Source organism: Magallana gigas, chromosome 1 (assembly GCF_963853765.1).
Source record: "Magallana gigas chromosome 1, xbMagGiga1.1, whole genome shotgun sequence".
NCBI lineage: Eukaryota > Metazoa > Mollusca > Bivalvia > Ostreida > Ostreidae > Magallana > Magallana gigas.
In genome coordinates this window covers 19,700,166-19,724,309 of record NC_088853.1, presented here as the reverse complement: position 1 = coordinate 19,724,309, position 24,144 = coordinate 19,700,166, and the positions used below count along the sequence as shown (strand labels likewise).

Sequence of the window (24,144 nt, the reverse complement as noted above, 5' to 3'; positions counted from 1 at the left end):
GCAGAAACTAGGACCGAGACGAAACGTTAACATTCCTATGGAGTATGAAGATGATGACGGAAATATTATTTACGATGAAGATAAAATTTTACAGCATTGGGAGTCTGCTTTCAAGAATTTGTATACCACTCCAAATGGATATTTTGATGACATTTTCTATAATCAAACTATCCTTCATAAGAAAATCCTGGAAAATAATTCAATGGATCCTTTATTTATACCAAACGATACGTTAAACAAATCTATTTCCATAGAAGAGGTGCGTAAAGTTATCTCCAATTTAAAGAACGGAAAGAGCCCCGGAATCGACCTTATATATAACGAAGTCCTAAGAAATAACCCTGTTATTGAAGTTCTACATGTGTTTTGTTTTGAAACAGGAAACATTCCTACCATATGGAGGAAAGCCTTAATTTGTCCAATTCCAAAAGGTGCTACAATTGACACAAGAATACCTTTAAATTACAGAGGAATCAGCTTGTTATCTGTCGTTGCAAAATGTTATAGTTCTGTTTTGAATAATAGAGTTCAACAATACCTGGAAGAAAATGAAATACTCTCCGATGCACAGAATGGATTCCGACGCGATAGATCATGTGATGACCATATATTCACCCTCACTTACTCAAAATCGCAAGTCTACATTTGTTGCATTTTTTGATCTCCAAAAAGCCTTTGATCTTGTTAACAGAGACCTTTTACGTTACAAACTTCAACTTAATGGAATCAATGGTCCAATATATGATGCCATCTCCAGTTTTTATGAAGAAACATTCTCGTATGTATGTGTAAACGACCTCCGTACTAATTGTTTTTTTTGTTCAAATGGTGTACGCCAAGGAGACAACTTATCTCCTACCTTATTTTCTTTATTAATCAATGATTTAGCATCTGAAATTTCACAACTAAATGTTGGAATTCTTATTGATGACGAAAAAATTGGTCTTCTATTATATGCCGAAGACATTGCCATTCTTAGTGAAAATGAACTTGAAATGCAAAGATGTCTCGATATTCTTACAGATTGGTGTATGCGATGGAGGTTAAATGTTATCTGTGCCAAATCAAATATAATGCATTTTAGAAAACGAAACATTCCCCGAAGTAAATTCAATTTTAGAATAGGAAATGTAGAGTTACAGTACATTTACCAGTATCGATATCTTGGTGTTATTTTCCACGAGAAGATGGACTTCAATACAGCGGTGGAGGTTTTAGGTAAATCCGGAGGGCGAGCATTAGGGGCGATGATTTCTAAAATTCTAAACTATAAAGATGTTGGATTTAATACCTATGAAAAACTATTTCATTCTTGTGTTGTACCCATTTTAGATTATTGTTCAGGAGTTTGGGGATTCAAAACATACCACTCCATAGAAATTGTTCAAAACTGTGCTATCCGATACTTCTTAGATTTACACAGATACGCATTGACAATTACATTAAATAGTGAAGTAGGATGGTTAGCACCGACACAGAGGCGCTGGATATGCATGTTAAAGAGATGGAACAGAAACATCCAAATAAATGATGACCGTCTTACCAAAAAAGTTTTCCTGTGGAGTTATCGTAACAACAGCACATGGTGCTCACAAGTGAAAGAAATTCTATATAAATTAGATTTCCTATTTTGATTTTATCCGTATTTGTGATATAAACGAAGTGAAATCTAAATTATTTAAATACTATGAAGACGAATGGAAATTGAAAACAAGGTCTCTACCGAAACTTAGGACATGTGTAACGTTTAAACAAAACGTCCAATTAGAACCCTATGTAACGCTGAACATAACCAAACATGAACAGTCTTTGATGGCACAATTTAGATGTGGAATTCTTTCTCTCAGAGTCGAAACTGGTCGTTTTCGAAATGAACCTCTTCAAGAACGTAATTGTGTTCTTTGTAAAAGCAATTCGATCGAAGATGAAAAACATTTTATTTTTCAATGCAAATTTTATGAAAATAATAAAATCTCTTTCTTTCATAGTATAAACTTAGATAAAAATCTAGATGAAACTGTCATCTTAAATATCATTATGAAAAAAAATCAAAGACAAACTGCCAAATATCTTAATTTGATTTATTCAGTTAGACAAAGTTCTCTGTACAAAACAAAGTACACTCATGCGCTCAAATCAAATGTATATACTATATTTGTATATTATAAGATTTCAAAGTGACATATAGGTCCAATGGGCCGGGTGTAATTTGATAATGTATTATATTGTATTGTACTATACTCATGACATACACATGCCACTATAATAAAATATTTACTTACTTACTTACTTACTTACTTACATATGCGTGTTTCACCTATGCGTGTTTATTTATTTGTCCTAAATTAAATTCCTGTATACTTTCAGATGCATAAATCTTTATTATCAAAATGTCTATAACACAGAAAAATAGCAGAGCAGGCTAACATTGTCTTATGCCTTGTGACATTTGACACCTAGTCAGCAAACATTATTTTACATAAAAATTTAGGTTTGTACGTAAAAATTTTATCCACTTTAAAAAATCACTTCCGAAGTTTGATATTTAAGTGTTTTAAACAAAAATTAAAACAGTAAAAGTTAGAATTCCTTCTTCATTTTTTTCTTTACAAAAATGTATAATTTCTACAACCAACCTGACATTTTCACCTATAATTCTTTCTTTGATATAACTAGTTTGATTCTTATTTTTTAGTTTATCCATAATGATTTGAACATTCGAATACAAAAGGTAGAATTTTATAATAACAAATTGTAAGACTTATTCGACGATAATTGTCAAGATTTAATAGAATCCCCCTTTTGTCTATCAGCAATGTTACAAACGCTGAGAAGACGATAAGTTTCCCCATTTCAAAATACCTTAAGAGACTTTCATATAGATAAAGTTTTATACGTTTCCAAAAGATTAGATAGAATTCTACAGAAATTCCATCAAAACCTTGTTATTATTTTAATTTCATGTTGTATAGAGTTTCCACTCAGTCATTGATAGGGGGAATCTTATCACAAATGTCTTTGTCTTCATAACGAGATATGATCAAACGTGTACAACTGTTCATAATAAGAACTTAATGCATTTAGAATTTCAATGGTTTCATTAAAGCTGCTTCCTTCCATTGACAATGTATCTTTTACATTGAATGTGCGATTGATGATTTTTTTCTAATCCTTGAAATTATCTATCCAATGAGCTCTAGCTCATTTCTTAGTTATGTCGCTCAGAATCCAATCTCATGGTCACAACCAAATCTTTCAAGTAATCGATACATAACGTTTTAAACTGGTATTTAACGATTTCCATTCTTACCCATTTTTCTTACTTATTCTTTCTGGTATGTTGTCAAAGAATTATTGATGATATTACAAAAATTCATGTACTGTAGTATCGACGTATCAATTTTTACAATCCATTATTTGTTGATACTCTACAGTTAATGAATGAAGGTCATGTGGTTACTCATTTTACAAGTTGAAACATCTGGGTGGGTTATCTAAGAAATATTTGTTTCTATATATCATGACAGCACATGACGAAATAAAATTTCCTACACAACAATTTTTTTCTTCTTTTAAACAATACTTAGACATCCGTTATGCAAATTGCTTTAATATACATCGTTCACCTTGTACATTTGATGCATTAATATTAACTTGTATAACTGTATTTTGTTCATAATGGATTTAAATTAACAATATTCTTCCATTATCTGATTCATGAACACTATGTATTATAAGAGATATTTCTTTGAAACAAAAAAAGGACACCTCTACTTTGCGCCGAGGTGGAAAAAAATTACAGCCTGAACCTCGCTATTAAGAATTGTAACTATTTTCTTAACGGGCATTGTAAATATTTTCTTTCGTTTGTATAATGAGTTTCTTGTAAAAATACAATTTGACAATTAATATATCTAAGCCAGTCATATAAAGTATGCCTTTTACAGTAATTATTAAGTCCGCGTGCGTTAAGCGACAGTAACTATAAAGTTGACATTCAAAAATGTTTAAAGAAATATGTATAAAAAAAAGATAAATAAAATCGAACCCAATAAAAAATTCGGAGAGGGTTACAATCTATTCTAAGTGCGTTACCAATTGATTAATGTAGACATGTCTATAGACCGGGGAAATTTAACACAGCGTTGTAAGATTTCAGGGTATTCATGTTTTATTCCAAAAAAAAATGTTTAAAAATATGCCTCTATGAAACTAAAATCGGAAATATCAGTTTTCACGAAATTCTCTAACTTTAAACATTGAAATTAAGTGAATTTTGTTTCAAGGAGGCAGTTTTCACAATTATGAGAATTCCCCAATTATAAATTGTGAAATCTGCCACGTTTTTCTGCGTCACCAGTTTCAAATTTATTTATCCATAGTTAATAATGGTCAAAACTGACAATTCCTGCATATAACAATATTCCACGCATATTCCTATAGAATAAGTAATCTTCATCTGCTCGAAATTGAACTACCTGAGCCATTCATCTTTATAGATTAAAATATCACAAAACAAATATGTATAATGCACTCTGCCACTTTTGTGACTTTATTATTTAACAAACGTTGGTTTTGAAATAATCAGGGAAACGATGATTATGTAACAATACGTTCTATTTTAAAGTTAGCTTTCACATCATGAATATTTGATTCTTTTTGCCATCAATATTTACAACTAAAATACTCAATAACTCCAATTAATCATACAATCAATGATGTGATTGATAAGATAATGTATCCAAACCATAATCCTTGTGGTCTTGAAGGACCATGCTAAATCCAAAAATAACAGTACTGATTTTGTTTTATATATGTACATTAAAAAAGGTGGAGAAGTGGATGTGTTTAAAGATCGTTCTGAAAATTTTAAATGCTTAGCTATTGGCGTCTTAAACGAAAGTGAGAACTTAAGCTATTGAAATAACGCTACCGCAATTTTACCGCAAATCAAATCCATTGGTTACATCCTGCGACGTCGTTTTTGTGTCCATATTTGAAGCCGTTGTATAACTTTAACTTTAACTTTACTTTAACCGCAGGAAAATTAACTCTCGCGAACTAAACAGAAAAAAAAATCAATATGCATTAAATATCTTAAAATCTAAAAATTCCTCTACCCATAACTGACAATGTCTAAAATAGACAATTTTTGCATATAACATTGTTGCACGCACTTGCCTATGAAATAATAAACTCCATCTGCTCGAAACTGAACTACCTGAGCCCTTCATATTTATGAAGTAACACATCTCAAAACAAATCTCTGCCACTTTTGTGACTTAATTATTTAACTTAATTTGTTTGCAATAATCAGGAAAATGACAATAGATGATGATGTAAGAATAAGCATATGATACTAATTATCAACATATGAATATTTGAATCTTGATGCCATCACTATTTGACAACTAAAATAATCAATATATCCCCTTACTCTTGTGATCAATAATGTGACCAATTTGATGATTTATCCTAAATTTAATTCTTGTGGTCAGAAAGCGCCATTTACTTGATTAGTTGTAATTATTGTAAATTCCTTAGATTACGCAAGTACTTATCCCCCCCCCCTTTTGTATCAGAATATAAAAGCGGGAACGCGGATTTTTTATCCTTATTTCTTATAGTTTTCAACTCTCAAAAAATAATGGCGAGATTTTAAAATCCGCGAAGTGTGCTCCTCGCGATTTTACGCGGATATATATTCCTCGCGTTTGCATAGAAATCAAGAGTAATGAGGTTCAGACGCCAAATTAAAGGAGAGAGAAAGAAAAGTTTTAGGTGGAAAGTGGGTTCCTATACCTTTAAAAGTGGAATAATATTTACCAGGATTTACATATGCCTAACACACATAAGTCCTATATAAATGTAAAAACATACGAATATTATTAATGTAAGCAGCCATGGCCAATATCGCCAATACAATTATTATGAGGTAATGTTTGTATCGATTTTTTATTATTCCTACACATATGCATCTTTAAATTAATTATAATGACAATACATTTTTTGCATTAAAAACATTAGGGTGATTTCTTTTTGATACACATCAAAATGTGCCACATACGTTTCACATACGTTAAACATGTGTGATACGTATGTGACTTCACGTACGTTTAACGTGATTTAAGTACCACGTGTGTTTAATGTACGTTAATGAACATATGTGAAACGTATGTTACACGTGTGTAAGACATACGTGATACATTCCATACGTTTTACGTATGTGGATCCAACGTACGTTTTTCACATGAATTACATACATATCACATGTAAATGGCTTAAAATTTAATTACTTGAATATTTTTAATTTTTCAGGTCATTCTTGATATACTTCATCTAGCTGCTTGATTCACTTCAATTGATTACTCAGTAACTTCAGTGGATCTTTGGAAACATTCATTTTGCATTTCCACTTACTTGTTAATCTATCATTAGAGTAACAGAAAAAAGACAGTTTCGAGATTAAAAATGAATTTAATTCCTTGAATGATTATATTTAGATTTATATTGTTGTCATTCTTCTGTGCTTTAATAGTTTCTGAAAAAAAACAAAGAATTTTACATTAAATTTCATTTTATGATAAAGTAAAATTTACAAATGCCTCGGTTGCTTTTTTATTCAACAATATTGTTAAAGAATAACAGGATCCATTTAGATTTTATTGCAAATACATCATGAAGAAAGTTTACAATTGTTAATAATTTTTTCTTTTATTTGCAAGCAAGAGAGGGGGAGGGGGCAAAATAGAAGGTCAATCACAAGTATTAATTTGACAAAATAATTTTTTAACTTTAATGTATTCATCCTAATTTTTGTCCACCTCCAACTTCTTCCTTTTTAATGTTTTCCCATGACAATGCTTGTTTGAACTTCTTTCTAAAACATTAATACAAACTTAAGTACATACAATCATTAGAGTTTATAAATACACGATAAAAAATATAATTAATACATTTAAGCGGAAAACAACGTATACAGGTAAATATTTTTTTTATGCAAATAAGCTTGAATCAGTTGGGTGAAATGCTATTCTAAAGTACACTTACACATACATGTAAGTTCACATAGTCCCCAGAAAAGTGTGTGTCTGTGTGCATGCATTGGGGGGGGGGCAACTCCTTGATAATTCACTTTTTATATGAAAATTTAAGAAAAATCTTTGCTGCAACAAAAAAAAAATAGGGGGTTATGGGGTTGGGGGGGGGGGGGGGTGACTGGATACATGTCTGTATTAATCCTTATCCTTATCTAAATTGAATTACCTTAATCTGTCACTAAATTAGCAACCACATTGCAAATGTCTTTGAACTCCGCAAAGAACTTTTGGATCCTGGATCATTCATTACAAAATCTTCAGGCTACATCAAAACAGATCTTTGAATCTTCTGTATTATATCCATTTGCTATATAATACATGCATTAGATAAATACAAATATCAAAATTTTACACTTACTTACTAAGAAATACAAATGTACATGTAGGTGCCATGCAACAGATTATCAATAATGATCCTGAACACCCAGTGACTTCTACTTTTAATGAAGTATGTCATAGAAATCCATACCTTTGAGTTATGTGTTAGGTTGGGTTTGTATGGAAACAATTTCCCAGCCTTAAAAAAATGTTTAAATTGTGAAATGCAATGGTATGTGTACTTACATTATGATTTTATCAATTCAAAGGACATCTGTCATTGACTGTGTTAGCTAGTCGATGTCCTCTTTGAGGGATATGTCAAGCAGCCAATGCATGCCTATAAAAAAATTTCAATTACCATGCGATAAGAATACAACTTAATAGAGGCAATTCAATAATCATTTCACTTAGTTGCAATGGAAGACCTACTCGTTACTTTGCATAGGCTTTGCTCTAGTTTTTCTCTACTTTCAGATATTTCAGTTTTCAAATGCGTCTTATCCAAGATCGTTTTAAGAAGTAAATTAACAAAACCAAATAGCTGTTTAGTTGTAGCTCTCTGGGGAAACATCATTTTTATCGTCATTAATTCAACCGGAATTTTCCCGGAGAACACAGTTACAGCTCCGTGCTACATGTTTACTCTTTTGACATCGGCAATTGTACGATATAATTTTCAAATGCAAGTAAATAAAAACAAATGCTTGACAATCATTACCTCTGCTAAATTCATCCTGCAGTTCGATCTTCTGCCTCCGTGACGTAAAAATGTGACGTATATTTTGTCATCGACAAAACTAAAACCGATTTCGTATTAATTCCGGATTCGTTATCGAATTAATTTTAAGAAGACGCGTGGCTTCTGTTAATGAAACAACAATATTTATGCATAACTACATATAAAGTTTAAACCAATAAGCATGCACAGTAGCAAGGCTTTTCTTCACACATGTTCACGTGCATTCATTTTAGAGACATGAGTGATAATTACAGCAACATCCGACTTGTACATGCTGATCATGCGCGGATCCAGAATTTTTTCCGGAGGGGGGGGGGGGTCCTAAGGATAATTTTCATTTTCCGGGGGGGGGGGGGGGGTTGGGATCCCTCCGACCCCCGCCCCCTTAGACCCGCGCTTGCAGATAATTTCAATGTAAAGTTATTCAAACGCATGCCTTCACACATATGTAAAACATATATATTATTAACGCACGTGTAACATATGGTTTTTAGAACTCATGTTAACCATGTGTTTATTAACATATGTGTAACATGTGGTTGAGATCTACATATGTAAAACATATGGTTCACATATGTTTAACATATGTAAAATCTAACTTATGTTAAACATATGTGATGTTGAACGTATGTTAACACACGTATGTTAACCATGCGTTTCTCAACATATGTGTAACGTACGGTTTGACTTCACATGTGTGTAACGTATGTTTAACGTATGTTGTACGTGTGTTAAGTTCAAACATATGTGAAACGTATGTGGCACAATTAGCTGTGTAGGATAGCCAAATATTAAAAGGATGTCACGGACGAAGAAAGATTTAGATAAGTACGATGTGTAGTAAAAAAAAAAACCAGTTTAAATACGAACATTGCAAGGGCTTTGGTTTTTCCCCAATGGTAGTTTGGCAAAGTTTAAATGTTATTAAGTACAACTACTGTACATGTAAATTGCAAAAAAGGGTGCAATTAATAGGAAGCTTGTTCTGGAAATTTTCTTTTTTTGTTTTGAGTTGTCCTCATGCTTTATTTATTTCAATCAGTATTGTTTGATTTTATCTATGCTACAATAGAGAAGCCCTATTGGTATCATAATGTTGAAAATTTCATATCACTTTACTTTATTCATTTCAAACTATTCTATTTAGAATTTTTGTGAGGTGTATATGACGATAATTTCAGTTTCTGACGTAATCTAGTGTGTATGCAAATTGCTGCATCTCCCGAAATACCTCTTCTCTTGTGCTTATAATTTAAAGATAAATGAAACAGCGTTGGCAATAACTCTCTTTCACATTTATGTATTGTAAACTCAAAAAGAATATTAGACAGTTTTATAATGACTTTTTTGTCTTTGTTTCCTTTCCTTTCACCAGTCATTCACACATGTACACACATTAACATCAGTAAATGGTATGCTTTAAAGAAAGTGGGCTCTTTAGATGCATTTTCGGAAGGAATCTGGGTGCACACGAAGAATAGAAATTTTATCCATTTATTTTGCAATACAATGTTATGTAAGCCTTCTGTCTTACGGATCCAAATGAGGGTCAGCTCAAACTTAGTGATGACAAGTCCAGTATTTCTTTCTCAAGCGGTTATATTAGGCGTGATCGTATAGTTACAATTACATCAGCTAATAGCAATAATAATTACATGGGTATATATAACATTTTACTTATGATGGACAGTTCTGACTAGTTCGGCCCATTTACGACGATCATGAGTGAACATTTAGTGTTCAAAATTAAGATTAATAGTTTATTCCTAAATAAAGTAACAAAACCGTCAAAACTGCCAATCAAAGAGTCTGGATGCAGGATTTGAGTCTCCGAGTCCTGGGTCTCGGAGTCCCCCACCTAGTATGAGGCATCACTTACTCATAATACGTTCATTCATACACGGCATAAAAGGTTACAAAGGTTAATATAAAGAATACACAATACATGAGTCAATATAGAGTACTAGAGCTATCGCTGCAGACACAGAATCGCCAAATTTGACACTTGTTTTTAAACTCTCAATTTGGATATTATTATGCCCGTATTAATCACCTAGTTTAATAACATCATTTAAGAATACTACGCATTGCTACAAAAGTCACAGAGTTCATTCTGTTAATTATCATTAACACCATTCAGTGCGCAGTATCGAGGTACACATAAATAGCATAGTGACCATTATGTAATACTAGCAATTCAAGGTCATAGCATGGCTATCTGTTTACAGTTATCAAAACTTTAAAAAATATTTTAGTATTCAAACACCTCAACACAATTCTGAAAAAAAACTAACTTACTGTGTTTTAAGATTCAAGAACCATTTAAAACCATGCTTGATCAATTAAATCTTTAACGCTTATGCTCGAATTTACAAGTTTTTTTTATGGAAATAATTCAAAACTACTTTGGTTTAACTTGAAATTTTATGACAAAGATTTAGATACATGTATACAGTATGTGAATAGTAACCCATTCAAAATGACAAAAACGATGAATACCAACATGGCGTTTGTCCAGGGATTTTATTGACAACCCTATTATTCATCTATTTTAAAAAACACCAGTAGAAACTGTATGGTCCTGCATTTAAAGTAAATATTATACTGCCATTTTTATCATATAAAGCATAATCAGCAGCTTTAATCTTTGAATAAACCTTTATGAAGATAATAATATAATATTCAAGAAATGATTTATATGTACATTATGTTATTATATTATAGTTTATTTAAGATTATATGGTTCATATGTGGAAAAAATGCTAAGGGAATTACAGCCAAAAATTAATAAATAATAGGTTTGACATGATGGACAAATCAAAACAAGTAAGAATCGATAACAGATAAGTTTTTTTTCACACATACGCAATTGTACAAAATTGTTTTTATCATTTACATAACCCAACATATGGCAATTATTGGATTTTCAAAATTGAAAAATACGACTGTCGATATGTTTATCTTTTACGAATTATGAATAATATGTAGTTACAAAACTATCTCTTTTGAACATATTCAAATGGTAATATAATACACATGTTAAGTATAAATACATTTTTAAATAGGTTCACATATCAACGTTTTGTCGACTTAATAACTGTATATACCCAACGTGTTGTCACGCCCACATCCGACCCACAAAAAAGTTGTTTTAGCATCATAACTCAAGCCCCATGGTTCCAAAATATCATCTGATCTTGTTTGAAGATGTATAAGAAAGCACCCATCTTTATCTAGCATATGTATCGTATGAGTTTCAAAATCACTAACCAGAATGTGTGACAGCACGTCAGTACAAACCCCTCTTGGCGTTAGCTTAGGTCCTGATGGAGGTCCCGTGTAAGAAAATCGATGTTTACCTCCATACTCTGTCACAATAATAGCATTATGCCCAAGGTCGGACACAACAACATCCCTATTAGTGTTTTCTGTTATACAATATGGTTTTTTAAACAGTTCATGTCCTGAACTGTTATGTTGTTTTGTTTGTATTAGTTCTCCTGAAGGATTATAACGAGCTACTTTTCCCGTCCATGAATTTTTCTCCTTTTCGTACTTCCACATCCCAGTCAGAAGGTCACCAGATAAAGGGGACCAGAAAACACACCGTGGATGCCATATATCATTTTTTCCTGATATCAATCTGACTGTTGTTTTCATATCACTCGAAAGCTTGTAAATGTCCTTAGTCATGTTTACATAGATCAGTTCATTTTCACCGTTTACTGTATGTGAGCCATATCCACTTAACATAATCGGTATATCTAGGCCTCTTGGAATTGATGTAAATTTCACTTGGAACAAAGTGCTTCCAAGTGGGTCAGTTAAGTTAGCGTTGTTCATATCACTTACCCATACCACGTTTGATGACTTGAAGGATATATGCATACCGCAATACACACCGTCAACATTAAAATGGTGTTGTAACACAGGTGTAGACATTACCTTTAACAGATCTTCGTTCGTGGCGTTTCGTTTTTTACCTTCTTTTATGTGAACTCCACTAAGTATCTCAGTAACATCCTTTTTGTTTATTGATTCGGTTATGGAGACCTGCTGGTGCTTTCCAAAATGCGGCTTGTCTAAGATCCTGGTAAAACGTTTGTTATGCAAATACGAAAGAAACTTAACTGGTTTTGTAGCTAACTGTTCAAAAGTATGTTCATACCATTGTATATGGGCAATATATTTTTTTATCTTTACGTTTCGTTTATAATATTTCTTTACAATCAAGTTGTTGTAGCAGCAGGACATTATGTCAATGATACATTTCAGTCTCACGGCTCTACTCATTAAATCCGAATTTAATAATGAATTTATTTGTTGACTCGCTTCATAATCAGTCTTTATCTTCAAAAACAGAATCTTTCTGTTAAAGAGAACATCACTTTTCAACATGGAACTAAAATGTCTGCATATACGTCGCTTAGCTTTGTATACCTCTTTAATATCTATAATGTCATGTGTTTCATCATTTGAACATTCGTTTATCACAGGGAATTCACAGATTTTGCAATAATATTTATGTTGTTTACCACACGTATATTTATTTCCTCTGATAAAAGAAGATATTTCGCGATAAATCACAACTTGGTGGTCTTTTGTAAGGAGATCAGTATTATGTCTTTCCTTGCACTGGAGGCACAAATCGAGAAAACAAAACATTTGCAAACAGAAATAAATGCTGTTTTCTGTGCATTTGGAACATTGCCGTACTCTACATTTGGGAGTTGATTTATTCATGGCGTAGATGATTAATTCCCTGTGTGATAAAAAGAGAATATGAATTTATAACATTGGTTTTCATTTCATTTTGTAGCCATATGCATATGTATGCATTGGGTTTTTATTACTGAATCATTTCAAGCCTGTTTTTTAACAAAACTCTGACTTTTTTATGTACATTTAGAACATTGTCGTACTCTATATTTGACGATTATGTTCTTTATGGCGTGGATGGTAATATTTTAGTGATTTGAAGAAAAACAAAACAAGGACTCTTAAATCAATACTACTGGTTTTGTTATCTGTAGTCTAGCACAGGGCGAAAAACCTTCTTTAAGCAAGTCCTTAAAGGTGGCAAAAAGGAGGCGTAAAGGTGTCTTAAATGATATACGATATTTAAGTTACTTTTAAGTCACCTATAAGCATCTTTAAGTGGCATTTACGCTCCCTTTAAGTTCCTTTTACATTGTCTTTAAGTTTCTTTTAAGTCAACTTTGATCAAGCTGAACAGATCCATATTAAATACATTACATTAAATGCAGGAACTCATTTTACGGAAGGAAGAGGGTGATCATAGAGATGATATAGTTTCCAAGGAAAAGGGTGTTCAAGGCTGTTTTAATTGTGAAGTTTGGGGTTCCCACAAGGGACAAGCTATTGAAAAGGTCCACCTTGAGTTTTTACGCTTTCTGCCTGGTGTCTGTAAAAATACTAATACAACTATGTTATATTTCGAGACTGGGCGTCTACCCTTATATCTTATTCGTATATATCGAATGTTTAAGTTCTGGTTTAAATTGTTACAGACAGAAAATTGTATATTAAGAGCTACGTATGGCTGGTCATATTGTATTTGTGAAAACTAAAAGCAAAATTATCAAAGCTGGGCAAAATTTATTAAGGACCAATTATATAATCTGGGACTTGGCTACATGGGGAATGGTCAAGGTAATTTAAACAGTCGTATTTGTTTACCAACTATTCAGAAAAGACTTAAAGACAACTTTATTCAAACGCTGCATGGCAAGATGCAAATAGAAACAAAATGTTTTATTTACAAGCACTTAGTTGATAATTTTTGCTTACAATACTATTTAGAAAATCAATACCAAGGTTGTATAAAAAATGTAATTCCAAAATGAGGTTGTCCTCATATAATCTGCTTATTGAAACAGGACGACATAGAAATATACCAAGAGACAAAAGATTTTGTAAAACTTGTATAACAGACATTGAATACGAATATCATTTTATACTTGTATGTCCAATGTACTTAGCATTACGATCAAAGTTTATAAAAAAGTATTACTGTTGTAAACCATCCATGTACAAATTAATACAGTTACTAAGTGTATACAATATCAAAGAATTGTGTAATTTAGGAAAATTCATTTACAATTGAAGCCCCACACTCAGAATGGTTTGACTATATCAAGTGCCATTTGCTGATTTCAATTGTTATTACTATCAATATATATATATTTATGTAATATTGTTGATCTGTCTAGGATTGATAGAAAAATATAAAACATGGTTGTGTGTATGTACTGCCATTTATTTTTGCTAATAAGAAAAATTAGGCAATAATGGGAGGTCTTCAAACAGTCATAATACCAATTACCAGACTATAAAAGGTGAGCAAATGACCTCCCCCATATTAAAAAAAGATGTATACATTATCAACATGTACCAAATATACATGCAACAAAATTATTGTTTAACAAAAACAGCCACCAAAAGCAAACAGCAGGTTTGCACAAAAGGACCCCACACAAAGTAAAATAGCCAGATCATGGTAGTCAACAATATGAAAGATGGCAGTACATACAACACATATGGCAATGACCAACCCCTGCCTTTTATGGAGATATAAATATTAATATATCATGAAGGCACAGATTATCTATAACCAAACCAGTTAAAAATTTGAATACCACTAGGAACATCTTATTTTTAACCTTGCAAGTATAAACACATCAGTTGACTTCTGCCCTGTGTTAATATAACAGCTGCCTAATATACATGTTTAAAGTTTGTTATACTATCAAACAAGTTTTAAAGACAGATATACATGTAATCAAACATTTTCAGATGAACCAGTAGGCACATGTTACTCAAATGACAAAATCAAACAACAGAAACAATTGTTAAAAAACTATACAGCACATAAACACATCAGTTTACTTCTGACATGTGTTATATGTTATGTGTAACCACATCATGCACATAGTATAAGTAAATGTTATACATGAATCACACTTTGAATAATGTCCAATATAAGACAGATGATAGGGAATTGTGATGAAAACTGAATTTTGACATACAACTAATCTATACATTGAATTAAAAACACAAACAATGCATATCAGATACAATTATAATACACAGCAGTTAACTTCTGAACTGTGAAAATCTTCCAAGAAAAGAATATATACATAACATTTGCTATACATATTTAAAATGTAAAGCTTGACAAACGTATGTATCTGCGAATAGCATCAGATTTTCATCTTCCCATTTATTGAATGCAGTTTTCAGAATATTAACCCAAATGTGCTGCATGAGTGTCTGCCCCTATCCTGAAGCTGTGACCCTTGTATAGAGCAGGGTTCAAACCAACAAAGTCAATAATACTAGTAAGATTTTTCACTGCAAATGTTGGACATAGCAATACATTTACCTCTTAATTCTTCAATAGGTTTTTGCCAATCTACAGCCAAAGACTCCCTTAGCTTTCTGAAAGATTCGTCATATGTTCTCCAAGCAACATCCCCATGCAGTCTTTGCATTTCTCTAATAAAGCTCATGTATTTTAATAAATGGGGAGTTTCTGATGGGTGTTTCTGAATTCTAATGTTAATAAAGATAAGAAAGGCATCAGTCCACTGACTGATGAACATGGGGGTTTTTGATTTTAAACTTTGCTGCACATTAATGACCCCTGGAGTAATGCACAACCTAAGAGGTTCTTCATCTTGGTGCGACAATAATACTTTTACATCAAAAAATTCATTCGACCAAATTTTTGCCTTTATCTTTTGTGGTAATGTCGCACAAAGAGGAATACCTTCTGTTACAGAGATAAGATTATCAGAATTGAAGAAACCTTTGTTTGTGCCTACTGGCTCACCTGTGTTTTTTAAAAGTTGAGATACTACTGATAATATAGGGTTATCTTGCATAGACGAAGAAGCAGTCGTTGGTGCAGGTAACTCATTGACAGTGTTTGCATATGTAGCAGATGCAGCATTTTCTAGAGGTACCACTGTGCTGCTTGATGCATCAGAGTTGGGTTTTTGCAATTTAACAATTTCTTGCGCAAGTCTTTGGTAATCGATTGGTTCAGCCTGAGGTTTATGTTTTGATCTAGTACCTTCACTTGTCTCCAAAGGATGTTTGCGTTTCGGCATGGTAACGCCTACAAGATATTTTAAAACTGTTAAAATCAATTTTCTAAATGTACTCAATATACAATTAATGCAACTTTTGAGTGTACAAATTTGCACTCAAATCATGCGGATATAGGTCCAAACAAGCTAATTGATATTTGATTAATTGCAATTTTTGACACACAAACATTAAATAGGAAAATGCAATTATCAAGACTTGCGTCAAAACAGTGTATATCTTTAGATTCACATGTAAACTTACATACATGTAACAATACACATACAGCATGTGTGAATGAATCTGCATGAGCATATGAAAATGGTAATAGTCCACATGACCATGAGTGAGAAACAGAAAAAATAGTCCACACGACTCTGCATGCTGACCAGAAAAATAGTGCACATGACTCTGCACGTGAACCAGAAAAAAATATTGCACACGACTCTGCATGTGAATCAAAATTAGTACACACGACTCTGCATGTGAATCAAAATTAGTACACACGACTCTGCATGTGAATCAAAATTAGTACACATGACTCTGCATGTGAATCAAAATTAGTACACACGACTCTGCATGTGAATCAAAATTAGTACACACGACTCTGCATGTGAACCAGAAATATACTGTAGTACACATGACTCTGCATATGAACCAGACAAATAGTACACACGACTCTGCATGTGAACCAGAAAAATAAACCACATGACTCTGCATGTGAATCAATTACACAGGACTCTGCATGTGAACAGGAAAAAATAGTACATATGAACAATTCTTTATACACCTACCAGCTAATTGTGAATTTTATGCATATGCCTGTGATTATATTGAACACTATGAATGCAAGCTCAAAGAATAATGAAAATATGTCAGACTGCTTATCTTGAATGTTGAAGGACAGCTATTCTAATGTTGTGAAGGTATTACTTCATGTGGCGAGAACCAGATTCAATGTTGACCCCATCTCTCCCCAGGTAGGTCAGGTCCGCCCAGAAACCACGATGAGACCAAAAATGAATTCCATGAAGCTGTTCAGTCTCTGACTTGAGCTGCTTGTTCACAGTCATGACATCATTGAAGGATGTCCGAGAGGCCCATGGGTGACGTCTAAGTAGTTGTCCTACAATAACTGTAAGGATATCAACCCCCTCATTGAGGTATTCCGCATATGACAAAATGTCAGTAGTCACTTTTCGTGGATCTGCATGGCACAAGTCATTTTCACGGATGAAACACACAGTGTGAGGTTTGAGGAAATTCAGAAATTCCGTAGATCGTGAGAGTCGTTCGAACAGCGAATGAACGAATGTCCGATTATACAAACATATATCGCCATTGTCTGGACGGAGCCTGCTTCGGGGAAATGAAATAACCACTAGAGATATTATTACCTCAAACAAAAACTTGACTGCGGTATTTACAACTTTGTTGACAGCTGACAGTTAAAGTGACGTAGTCAAAACATCGCGCGACTAAATGCCGCACTCTGATTGGCTAATGTAGACAAAAAGGAAGATCAGCTAAATACTCAAAAGTACTCAAAGATTAGAATTACAATTATATTATGACTAGACTACTATTATTGGTACTAGCAAAAAATAACATATCACAATTTACATAAATGCTATTATTTACAATAATGCTGTAATATATATATATATATATATATATATATATATATATATATATATATATATATATATATATATATATATATATATAAATATATATATATATATATATATATATATATATGTGTGTGTGTGTTATTTCATTCTCCAAATACAAATTATTCTTTAAACATAGGAGTTTGTGCGCACGAGTCAAGATTTGTAAGGACTGACCGTCCATTATTGCCTATATATATTCATGTATTGTTCACCATTATAAGTGCTATGAGACGTATGTCTTTTGCAATAAATATATTGAATTGAATTGAATTGTCGACACACACAGTGCAGAAGCAGGTATTTACAAGCACGTTTTGCTTGTGTAAACACAAAGTCGCTCTATTGAACACAAATCGAAATTATCAATACCGCTCGAATGAACACAAATCGCCGTTACAGAATTATTTTTTTTTAAATGTTGTAACAGCGAGCACAGTCCCTGTTTGCGCATGAAATTATATTAAAGCATGTTTGTTTACTATTATAGAATAATCTGTGAAATCTCTCTCTCTCTCTCTCTCTCTCTCTCTCTCTCTCTCTCTCTCTCAGACCAAGTAATTCTTGGTCGAAAACAATTATTTGTTTGACTGTTGGGACATGATGTTAATTTAATAATTTTCGTTTGAACCGGATTAAAAATTTATTAATACAAATTTACAACAATTCGTTTTTTCTTTAGAGTGCATTTTCTTGAAAGAAAACGCATTTATACAAACAAACTAAGACAATAGTTTTTTATATTTTCTTTTTCATGTTCATCAGGTTATTAAACAAAATAAAAAATGAATGAATAAAGCTTTATATAATATAATAATCAGTTTATGAAATGTATTGTTTTTTCATTTCAATTATTTCTAGATCTAATTCTAAATCTGTTGGATACATATTAGAGATAAAAGACTTTCAACTGTCTTTGATATATTGGACGGAATATTGTTGCTTTGTTTGTCTAGACATGGTTTTATCCGTTTGTGTATATCTAATTAAAGTATATTTTTAGTTCAACTTGAGAAAACCCGTGGAACTAACACAGAATGTACAAGATATACAGAGCAGGTGTTTATTGTGCCCAGGTGCATGTTAAGGTTCCTAACGGTGTTGAAATCTTAGTATGTACGTGTATACGATAAGTCCATTGAATGAAAGTTTTATTTACATTTGTTATTTATCACCTTGGGTTTAAAAAAAAATGTTACGTCTGCAAATCAGATACATGTATGCAAGACTAAAATCTAGAGATTAATTAATTACAATAAGAAATGGAGTTAATAAATATATATTCATATTGGGTGATATAATATGTTACATACCAGGCCCGTTATACATCATCTACAGTACATGCATACATCATTTGCAATTGCAACATGCAGTAAATATGTCGCCGTCGCTGGTAATTTGTAATATTGTTTGTTATAGAATTGATAGTTTAAAATGATGTATATAATTATACATTTAAACATATATCATTCAATACGTAAATCTAGATCTGTTGTAAATGTATGATAATCAATATTATTACATGTATAATTTTGTAGTGCTGGAAGGGCGCCGTGATAATAAAAACTGGTAAATTGGGTAGAACTATTACCATTGCATTTTTTATAAAAATGGTTATATTTTCTTCCTTGCATTTCATAGTTATTAATTAGGTAAACATATATCTAACCGGTTTAAATTTATGAACTAAGTATTAGTTAGCCTAACATTTTCCAATCAGGTTTGATATATTGTTTTCACTGGAGACTAAGTACCGTAATTATTTTTAAATACATGTACATGCATGCGTGTAATAACATAAAATCAACGAAATAAGCAAAACAGGCCTCTCTGAGTAAACAAAATCAAAAGGATAAAAAATCAAAACCAGGTTGAGCTATCTAAATACAATTTGATAACACAAACATTTTGCTGATACTTACGGTAAAGAAGCCTGATTTCTGTAACTAAAAAGGTAACTGCATTCAAATAAAATCGTTTGTTATAAATAAATGATCAGCGTTGAGAACCATTACACCTCGTTACCTCTTCGAACAAGGAAGATTAAAAAGCATCGCAAAACTAATCATTCTATCGATTTTTCCTTATCTGTATACCTCGGTGTGTATGTTTATCTTAAACTGCGGTTTTGGACGTCACCCCAAAAAAATGAATATTTTATTTGAATAAAAACCAATTTCTTATGCAAGCTTTGTTTTTTTATGATCTTGTATGTGTATTTTCAAAATTTATTAAATAGGAGTAGTTTGACATTTAAGGAATGCTTTGTTAACGTTTCACACCTATGCACAGGGGCATCGTATCCGCTCTACACTCTATGACACATATAAATAATACAAAAGGGAAGAATCGAAAGTAGGAGACGATTTGTAAATAATGTCAAAAAACAACTTACTTGACAAAAGCTACGCAAATCCTCCCACACACTGTTGCAATGTTGTCAAAGAACACGTTCACATTGAAATATTCCTAATACACTCCTTAAAAAGCGTTTTTTACGAAAGCCGAGAAGGATCATTCGAGATTCGAGATTCGAAATACGAGATTCGAAATACGAGATTCGAGATTCGAAATTCGAGATTCAATATCTAAATTAACCAATCAAATCATGGATCTGAAACCTGTATCCTAGCGACATCAAACTGTTCTTAATAAAGATCATTCGTACATGTTCTTTCCTACAAATAAATGTCTTAATAGCTCTTATATAGTGGTTATAAAATGGTAAATTAACATTGATGAATTAACCCCACACAGTATAAACAATTAAATTAGAAATAACACTGTTGGCTTTGCGAATCTAAGTGGTTTTGTTTGCCCTGTATGTGTTTCCCCCCGAACAATTTTAACCCGAAGTGTATTCGCCCCAACTGTGTAAAAATCGGCTCGCGAAGAAAGATCTGTTTAATCTAAATGTTTTAGCTATGAAACGAAACTCAAAAAAATAATCGACATGTCAAAATATAGGTTATGATAAAGTTTTAAACCATAGAAGATATAATGATTTACAACCTCAAAGACAAAAATCCAGATAAGAATAGTGTATTGTAGGGTATGGCAATGCCATTGTCGATATGAGAGAGAGAGAGAGAGACAGACAGACAGACAGACAGACAGAGAGTTTTGTAGTGTCAAATTCAGTTTGATTTAGAATTTGAAATTGATTTGATTTGTTACAAGCATATATAGACAATAATTAAGCCTCTAAAAGGAGAAAAGAGAGGAGGTACCTAGGGTAGGACAGACCAACTAGCAAGCTTTAATTTTAACGGTGTTAGCGCACCTGTGATTTACATCGACTCTCTCTCTCTCTCTCTCTCTCTCTCTCTCTCTCTCTCTCTCTCTCTCTCTCTCTCTCTCTCTCTCTCTCATCACCTAGCATTTCCTTTTCCGTGAGGGGGCTTGGGGTATTTGTGATGTCTTACATTAGCTAGCGAAAATGATAAAAAAAACATGAAATTTTCTTTAAATTGTGTGCGGATGTTATACGCCAATAATCTGTTTTCAGTATATACATTTCAAGAGGGGGGGGGGGCTATAAAGTCCTAATTAATTTGTCAGTTATTCTGTCCCCACTTTGTTTTCTCTTCGTTTTCAAGGTTTTTTTTATTTGGCTCGGCAAATTAATATAAAACTTTCTGTGTAGCTCCATAACGATGCACTGTAGATAAATTATGAGTAGTTTTACTTTTGATAAACAGGTACATATCCGTACTTGATTTTTAATTTGACTCTTATAATCGGATTTACATGTAATATTCCAATAATTATAGGGTAGGAAAGAGTAGACGGGACTTTTTTGCGCATATCCTACTGTACCATTCATTCAACACAGGTATTAGCACTCATCGAGTTCGACTTGCTTTCCTTTTCTTTCATCCACTGGATTGAAAGCTATTAATTTTTGAAAATATTTTGAATTTATGGCCTGATTATATATAAATTAGAGCTGCGCTGGTGCATATATTTACCCAAATGGACCAAAATATAACCAAATGAATCTAAAAGTTTTGACAAAATTAGTTTTAAACGTACGACTCTTTTTTTCAATTCTAATCGGGTATGTCCTTTAGAATGTGACAAATAACAGCCTATTTGTGGGTTTTTGCACTGATTATTTGAGATAATTTGCCGCCATCTTTTATGCATTCCACACACCACTCACAGTTTCTTTATTTGGTGTTCTGTGTTGGTAAATTTGCACCACTCACCCCTTGTAGCTTCATCCTGATTACATTTTATCTGGCTAAGTGTAATGTAGTAGTATATTAAATACACACATCTTTGTTTGCAGTGCTTATTTACATCTTTAGAGATTTACTTACAAAAAAAGTAAACATTTGTATGACTTATATGTAATTATTGTCAATTTTGGTGCGGTGGGGGATAGGGGGGTAGGACACTACAGAGAAACTTAACTTGGCTGTGAAACATATGCATTTATTCTTTCTTGTTGATATATCAATGAATGAATTATAACAAAATATATGTACAACAATTAATTTTGAAATATTCATGCACAATCAAATAAAGGGTTTTACTGTTCTCTGCACAAGAAATCGGCAATGTGAACAAATTGGCACCCTATCATCCCTACCTTTAATTGTAGAGAGTAGGTATCCTTCTATATTGAAAACAATTCCAAAAGTAAGATTCATAATAAGTTGTTTACTGAGGAAAAGGAAAAAAAATTGTATTTATTAATAATTCCGTATGATGTGATAATATCTCAATGATTTGTTTATAATCATAGTACTAGTGTATCACTGTATGCATACATAAAAACGATAAGTAATGCTTATATTTATTAGTGAAACAGGACAGATTATTTATATTTAGATTATTTAGATACATGTACTAATCTTCATGCGGGGATCTAGAAAGGAGGGGGTCAGGGGATCTGGACCCCCTCCTCGGGAAAATTGGAGCTTATTAAATTTACATAGTAAATTTTTTTAGAATTGGCCTAGGACCCCCTACAGAAAAAATTAGCTACGCTTATGAAGTTCTCTACCATAACCGCATTTTTACACAAAAGGGGTGAATAAACCCGGGTTTTAAACTATTACTGGTGGTGAAATACCTTAGGGTTCAAACGCATCAGGTGGAAATGCACCAGGGCAAACAAAATCACTTAGATCCGCGAAGCACACTGCATTATTACTAGTCTACTTAAATATTCTGTGTAAAAGTAAATACAAATAATTATTTAGTTAGGTAGGGAGAAGTGAACATAGCATTTATTTGTATATAAGAACATGTACGTATGATTTTTATTTAGAACAGTTTGATGTCGCTAGGATACATATTTTCGTATCCTTGATTTGATTGGTTAATTTAGATATTGAATCTCGAATTTCGAATCTCGAATCTCGTATTTCGAATCTCGTATTTCGAATCTCGAATCTCGAATGATCCTTCTCGGCTTTCGTAGTTTTTATCCCATTAAAACCGCTGTCTGCTGCAGACATTCAATCTCTTCGCCCAAAAAAAGATAACTCTGTCCTTTTTCTCTATATATGTTCAGTAATGACAGTAGAAATTTCTGCGGTAAACTGTAAAATGTGTGGGGAAATGTTCGTCTTATGTAACTACCGTATGCATTATTACATTCGTTTTAATATATTTGGCATGTACTTTAATTAGCGTAATTAAAATGCAAATATATTTCCTATCATTTAATCCTTTGTAGAAATGTAAATATACTAGTAATCAGGGATGGGGTCAATTACAATGGCAAGTAATTAATTAAATTACAATTACTTGCTTAAATTCTTCAATTAAATTACCATTACCATTGCAAGATTTTTCAAATGTTATTAATTAAATTACAATTACTTTGCAGATGTAATTATTTAAATTACAAATTACATTTTGAAATTCATAAAAATTTAATAAAACTTTGATTTATCTACAACACATAAACATTTAAGGAGGTATGTATATAATGTGAATAAAATTTCGTCGTAATCAAAATACTTTCACTGTTTGAGAATTTGCTAACAACTTTCATAAGTAACAATTTTTGGAAATAAAAAATATAAATTTGGTTTTATTGTTTATTTCAAAACGCAGGTACCGGTAGTCACAATATGGAGGTGTCCCATACCACCTTAATATTCAATAAACATTTGATAGTCATATCCCCTAACCTATAATATATATATATATATATATATATATATATATATATATATAT

At 32.2% G+C, this 24,144-nt stretch overlaps 2 long non-coding RNA genes across 2 annotated transcripts; both read right to left on the bottom strand.

The window, feature by feature from the left end:
• Nucleotides 1–6,748: 6,748 nt before the first annotated feature.
• LOC117688837 (uncharacterized) lies at nt 6,749–7,760 on the bottom strand. The gene is made up of 3 exons (XR_010711475.1): nt 7,665–7,760; nt 7,267–7,407; nt 6,749–6,880 (listed from the first exon to the last, which is right to left on the bottom strand). It is a non-coding gene; the product is annotated as an uncharacterized lncRNA (long non-coding RNA).
• A 4,669-nt stretch (nt 7,761–12,429) lies between these two features.
• On the bottom strand, nt 12,430–20,441 carry LOC136273263 (uncharacterized). The gene is made up of 3 exons (XR_010711474.1): nt 20,341–20,441; nt 19,868–19,891; nt 12,430–12,922 (listed from the first exon to the last, which is right to left on the bottom strand). It is a non-coding gene; the product is annotated as an uncharacterized lncRNA (long non-coding RNA).
• Between the last annotated feature and the right edge of the window lie 3,703 nt (nt 20,442–24,144).